This window comes from Macaca fascicularis, chromosome 4 (genome assembly GCF_037993035.2).
Source record: "Macaca fascicularis isolate 582-1 chromosome 4, T2T-MFA8v1.1".
Classification (NCBI taxonomy): Eukaryota; Metazoa; Chordata; class Mammalia; order Primates; family Cercopithecidae; genus Macaca; species Macaca fascicularis.
In genome coordinates, this window is record NC_088378.1 from 84,952,008 (window position 1) to 84,959,126 (window position 7,119).

At 44.5% G+C, this 7,119-nt stretch overlaps 1 pseudogene; it reads left to right on the forward strand.

Annotated features, from left to right (window-relative positions):
• The first annotated feature begins 2,210 nt into the window (after positions 1-2,210).
• LOC107129466 (large ribosomal subunit protein eL8 pseudogene) lies at positions 2,211-3,148 on the forward strand (annotated as a pseudogene).
• The last annotated feature ends 3,971 nt before the right edge of the window (positions 3,149-7,119 follow it).

Genomic DNA, 7,119 nt, shown 5'->3' on the forward strand with positions numbered 1-7,119 from the left:
GGAGGCGAGGCATGGGAACAGCATTATTTTTTGCCATCTGTGAGGTAGGACCCTGGCCAGCTCCTCCCGCAAGCCCAAGAGTGCATCTCCTGGGCACTGGGCAAAGAGAATCACCTGTGAATTGTCACTAAACCTGAGCCTTTGTCTGTGGTATCTGAATCTGTGATACCAGCACGATATAGGATTTAACAAAACTGGTCCAGAACAGACAAGAATCCTAGATTCTCTGCAGAGGAAGACATAAAGGAAACATAGCTCAAATGAGGCTTCCACAGAAAACTCGATCACAGCTGAGTTCACAGTAAAGTATTACACTTACGGAAGGAAATAAACTGCTGTGAGGAAGAGCAGGGCATGCAGACCCAGGAACTGAGATAATAGAACAATCAGAAAAGGTCTATACAGTAAATATGATTATAATGCTTAAATAGATTTTAAGGGTAATATGGAAAGCAATCAGCTAACACTTTCCCCTACAATGAACTAGGATGGGATGAATAGGGGCGGTCACAGACACACTAGCTGGTGTAATGTCCCAAACATTGGGAGAGATGAGGGAAGTGATTATTATAAGGACTGCGGAATTTAGTGGCTGTTGCTAAGTACCACTGATTGAAGGATGAAAGAAAATGACAGACTCAGATTTATTAACCAAGAACTGAAAGGAAAGTGTGAGAATTAGGGGACAGGGAGCTTCTTAACAGGTTTTAAAGAGACTCTAATCTCCTGCAGCCAGAGGGCAGAGGACAACCAAAAGATGAGCACAAGGCTTAACCAGATGAATGGCAGAACTTCAGAGAAGACTGAATTCTCAGCCTAGGCCAGTCTCCTATGTCAAAGTCAGGGTCCCCATGGGGAATGAGAGGGATCCTGAGAGCTGGGATGAGATATTTGGGTAGATTCAAAAGAGAGCCTTAGATCTCCAGTTTCTTCTGAAACTTCTGGAGCTTACAAAAAAAGTCCCCCCTCACTACTTTCCTGAAAACTATTTAGAGGCATCAAATGAAGCAGGAGCTTGACCTCCAGGATCTGCTGTTTCCATGGCCACCACCTTCATACTTAGGATCAAATCTCAGCATAACCAAAATGGGGGAGGAGGGCCTGCTAAGGGAGGAGAGAGATGATGTCAAGATTGCTGTAGGATCTGGCTAACAAGTAAAACAGGAATGGGGGTGGTTTGGCAAGAGTGAGGAGGACATGCAAGGAGAGGATTCTCTGGGTACCAGATCAAGGTGAGTGAAACCTAAAGTTAAATAAGGGGGAGTTTACTGATATGAGGACACTCTGCCATAACCTTTAACAAAATTTAACATCCTCCCAAGGGCCGTAGGTGACAGTTCTAATACTCTGCTTAGATTCCTCTTAAAATCTTAGAAAAAGTGATAGCTTACATTCAATAAAGTTGAGATGTGATTACTGTAGTGGCAAACTGTGGAGAAAGTGATCAAAAGGCTCAGAGAAGAAGACATGTAGAATGGGTCTAATCTTACTGGCTGACCACTATGGGGTCAGTCCTGCCTGGAGGACAGTCTAGTTTCCAAGGTGAGAAAGAGTGCACTGGTGAGGGAACACCAAAATCATTGAAAAGCTCAAGATGCATGTTCTTTGTGGATGACACTGGAAAACAGAAGATGCCAATTCATATCTCAGCTCCCTGAAAACATTGGAAGCAGTGGTATCCCAGAGGAGCAAAGGCCAAATGGCAACATCTAACCATCAAACATAAGATGGGCGTCACTTCAATAACAGGCAGCAAGGATGCAATGGCAGCATAGATCCACAGGGGTCTATGAAGATAGCTCAAGGAACGTGGTGTTCTTAGGGCAACACAGATGGGCAACTAACAAAGGTATACTTAAAAGAGATCAAGAATATGGGAGGCCGAGGCAGGAGGATCACTTGAGCCCAGGAGTTCGAGACTAGTCTGGGAAACATGGTAAAACCCCATCTCTACCAAAAATATTAAAAAAAAAAAAAAAATTAGCCAGGCATGGTGGCACGCCTGTAGTCCCAGCTACTCGGGAGACTGAGGCATGAGAATCACTTGAACCCAGAAGGCAGAGGTTGCAGTTAGTTAGCCAAGATCCTGCCACCGCACTCTAGCCTGGGCGACTGAGCAAAGAGAAGGACTCCATCTCAAAAAAAAAAAAAAAGAATGAGAGAGAGAGATTAAGAATAGAGGAGCAGAGCTCTCTCCTCCCACTGCCCAAGATGCCAAAAGGAAAGAAGGCCAAGGGAAAGAAGGTGGCTCCGGCCCCTGCTGTCATGAAAAAGCAGGAGGCCAAGAAAGTGGTGAATCCCCTGTTTGAGAAAAGACCTAAGAATTTTGGCATTGGACAGGACATCCAGTCCAAAAGAGACCTCACCCGCTTTGTGAAACGGCCCTGCTGTATCAGGTTGCAGCGGCAGAGAGCCATCCTCTATAAGCAGCTGAAAGTGCCTCCTGCTATTAACCAGTTCACCCAGGCCCTGGACCGCCAGACAGCTACTGAGCTGCTTAAGCTGGCCCACAAGTACAGACCAGAGACAAAGCAAGAGAAGCAGCAGAGGCTGTTGGCCCGGGCGAGAAGAAAGCTGCTAGCAAAGGGGACGTCCCCACTAAGAGACCACCTGTCCTTCGTGCAGGAGTTAACACCATCACCACCTTCGTGGAGAACAAGAAAGCTCAGCTGGTGGTGATTGCACACGATGTGGATCCCATCGAGCTGGTTGTCTTCTTGCCTGCCCTGTGTCGTAAAATGGGGGTCCCTTACTGCATTATCAAGGGGAAAGCAAGACTGGGACGTCTAGTCCACAGGAAGACCTGCACCACTGTCGCCTTCACACACGTGAACTAGGAAGACAAAGGCGCTTCGGCTAAGCTGGTGGAAGCTATCAGGACCAATTACAACGACAGATACGATGAGATCCGCCGTCACTGGGGCGGCAATGTCCTGGGTCCCAAGTCTTTGGCTCGTATCGCCAAGCTCAAAAAGGCAAAGGCTAAAGAACTTGCCACTAAACTGGGTTAAGTGTACACTGTTGGCCGGGCGCGGTGACTCAAGCCTGTAATCCCAGCACTTTGGGAGGCCGAGACGGGCGGATCACGAGGTCAGGAGATCGAGACCATCCTGGCTAACACAGTGAAACCCCGTCTCTACTACAAAAATACAAAAAAACTAGCTGGGCGAGGTGGTAGGCACCTGTAGTCCCAGCTACTCGGGAGGCTGAGGCAGGAGAATGGTGTGAACCCAGGAGGCGGAGCTTGCAGTGAGCGAAGATCTGGCCACTGCACTACAGCCTGGGCGACAGAGCAAGACTCTGTCTCCAAAAAAAAAAGTATACTGTTGAGTTTCCTATACATACAAATAATTAAAATACAAATTTTCCTTCAAAAAAAAAAAAAGAATAGAGGAGCAGAAGCCTGGGGTCAGCAAGCCCAATGGAGAAACACTATCTCCTGCTCAGTGCCCAGGCCAGAACTGATTCTCTAACCAGAACCCACTGACTAAAGGAGAAGCTGAGTCTCCAAGAAGTTGGGCTCTGCACCACCATGGCAAGAATATACTGTATTGATTCTCCCAGTCTTTCCCAAGACATCCTATGACTACTTGCTCAGATAAACATATATCAGGGGAAGGGAACTACTCAAAGTACCACCATGGCCCTCCCATTGGAGTAGTGGTAAATGGTGGTTAGATAGTCAATGGAGTTCTCACCTAGTGCCATCTCACAGCAGGTTTCACACATGCACAGACCCATCTCATGGTCGTTTCCTTGGTTCCTAAATGCATATTTGGAGTAGGCATACTTAGGAGTTGCAGAAAGCTCACATTTGTTTTTTTGACCTATAACATAAGAACTTGAAGTAGGAAAAGCCAAGTAGATGCCCCTGAAACTATCTTCTGGCCAAGACAGAAAATCTAAACAGTATCAGCCCTGGAGGGAGTGGCAGAGATTATTGTCACCCTCAAAGACTTGGAGGACTCAAGAGTGCTGGTCTTTGTTATATATCCCCTTTTAATTCAATAGATTCTCCCCCATACAAATTGAATGGATGAAGGTCCTTAATGGTTAACTGCTATAACTTAACCAAGTAGGAGCCCCAGCTGCAGCTTCTGTACCAGATGTGGTGTCTTTGCTAGAGCAGATGAACACAGCTTCAGGACGTGGTATGGGGTCACTGGTCTGCCATGAAGGAGGATCAGAGGCAGTCTGCATTTGCATGGGACAGACAAAAATATAGATTTATAGTTTTGTCCAGGGCTATGTTAATTTTCCTGCTCCCTGTCAAAACAGAGTCTGAAGGTGCTGTTAGGTGACATGAAAGGCTGCTAGCTTTAATAACAAGACTGAAAGTGCCTGTAGCAGGGCTCTGTAGTAGGCCCAGGCTTCAGCACGAGCAGCCTTGCCACTTTGGCCACATGACCGAAAAGATCTCTCAGCACTTAGGGGTGTCTGTGGTGGAGGAAGACAATCTGTGGAGCCTCTCACAAGTGCTAATAGAAGACATTTAGGGTTCTGGTGCAAGACCCTGCACTCTACAGCAGAGAACCATAGACCGTTTGAAAAGCAGTTCCTGACATGCTTCTAGACCCTGGTGGAAGCTAGACAATGCCAGACTCAACAAGGCCTAAACTGCATGGGTCTTGAACAAGCTATTATAAAATGAAAATGGTATATTCGGGATCAGGCTCAAGAGAATCCAGAGGGCACAAGAGCTTGGTTCATGGGTGGAGTGGCTTTATAAGTTGTTACAAGTTGAAAATGGAATGTTTCCATACAGCAGCCCAACTCAAAGTGTCTCAGGAAGAGTGGTGAGGGGAAATCTCTCTGATGAATAGATTCAGATAATGCACATCAGCATCCACTTTGTGTGGAAAGAGAAGTGACCCAAGATAAAGCTATATGAGGGCTCATGAGCAGTGGCAGATGGCTGAAGGGAAATTACAAAGCATGTAATTTTCAAGTTTACTCTTGATTCAGAAAAGTGGTGTATGCTGGCTTCTTTATAATGTTTATATTATTAGAGAAGAGAAAAGCCCATTTCTTGGTGTCCCTAAAAACAAAAGAACAAGTTACAGTTGCATTCCATCTTTGCCAATTATTCTAGTTTATAAAAAGGGAGTTAGGACACCTTCCCTAACTAGGAAACAATTGCAAGTTTATGTCCACAGAATGACAGCCTTTGAGTCCACCTTTCTCAAGATGGGGCAGAATGGGGAGCTGGCTCTTAACTATGCAGACTTTTGAAATACAAGAAGTAACTTCAGCAGCAGAAACTGAAAAAAACAGCATAGTTAACAGTTATTTTGATCTAATATTATCTTGGTTGGAAAACAAAAAAGACTTCCTTGAAAAATCTTCAAGTTAATTTTTGTACACTGTTTTAATTTATATCTCACTGTTATATAAAAGAACCAACTAGTGAATTCAGGTCTGCCATCGAGAACATTAACCCTGCTCTTGCCAAGTGTTCCTAAGATAGCCATGTAACCAACAAAGCATCACTGCCCAGAGTGCTTGAAGAGCGCCTACAAATAAATAGGATAAAGTAAACCCCAAAGAGAAACCAAGCAAACAATTCACAGAAGACGAAAACCTGAAAGGCTAAAAAAACACTTCAAGAGATGCTCACCTTCAATACTAATCACAGAAATGCAAAGTAAAACAGTGGCAAATTGTTCATCATACATTACTAAGTATTGGTAAGGTTGTGAGGGAATTAGACTTCTCATTCAGTCCTGGTAGATGGGTAACCATTTTGGAGAGCAATGTGGTAGTACCCAGAAAGCTGAAGTTTGTACACCATATACAGATTAGAAATACTATGATACAAGTGCACAAGAAGAACTACACAATAAGATTTTAGTCATACTGTCATAGAAAAATAGTGAAGCAACCTAAATATTCATCAATTGGGGACTGAAACATAATTATGATACATTCCTAGATGGAAACTACATAGTGATTTACATGTGAATGAGCTAGTTCTACAAGCATCAAAATAGGGTAAGTCTTGAAAACACAATATTGAATAAAAACAGCAAAATACTATTTATTTAAACAGCACTACAGGCAATATTGTTTGTGGATCCATATATATACCATAAAATTCAAAAGCATGAAAAAGAAATAAGAACCAACCTCAAGAGAATAGTTAGCTCTGGGGTGGAACAAAGAGAAGATTCAAATTCTATCTGTAACTTTTTAATGTATTTTTAAAAATCCTACAGGGCATGGTGGCATGCACCTGTAGTCCCAGTTACTTGGGAGGCTGAGGCAGGAGCATCACTGGAGCCTAGGAGTTCGAGGTTACGGTGAGTTATGATTACACCACTGCATTCCAGCCTGGGAGACAGAGGAAGATCCTGTCTAAAATGAAAATAAATATTAAAAAAAATCTGAAGTAAATATGACAGAACGCTAACATTTGTTAAATGTTGACAGTGGGTAGTTTTATGTTTGAAATGTTTTGTCATTTTAAAAAAATAGTCAATTCATTAAATTAAAACATACAATGTAATAAAGCAGAGGGAGCACCAGTCCTGCAGCAGGGCGGCTATTCATCATGGGCTAGGGCAGATGGGTGGAGGGACTCAGGAAAGCCAGCGGGGGCCCCCAGCTCAGTGTGGGTTGAGAGCTGTGGCTGTGGAAATGAGAATGGCACAGGGAGCAGGTGAACTGCAGGGAAAGTCTCCTGGCCTGGGTTGGATAGGCCTAGGGTGGAGGAGGAAGGGCTTCGGCCCTCGCCTTGGGCTGTCCGGGTCCAGCCAAGTCAGGGCAGGTAGAGGGGAGGGCATGTGGGCTGAGGGTCAAAATTGCACAGCATTAGGTGTTGGGGCACCCATGGGGATGCCTCCCTTCCCCCTTCTCCCCCCAGCCCCTGTGTTGCTCTCCTGCCTCCTCTTTTTCCAGCCCCCTTCCCTACACAGAAATGGTCTTTCCCTTTCTCCAGCTATCCATCACGGGCACCTCTATTTTGTCTATATTATAGTACTGGTGTCAGCATTAATTTCTTTATCCTCCTGCCTCAGCCTCCTGAGTAGCTGAGACTACAGGTGCACATCAACACTCCTAGCTAATTTTTTATTTAAATTTTCAAGTTAAATTAAGTTTTAAAATGTTTTGGCTTCCAAT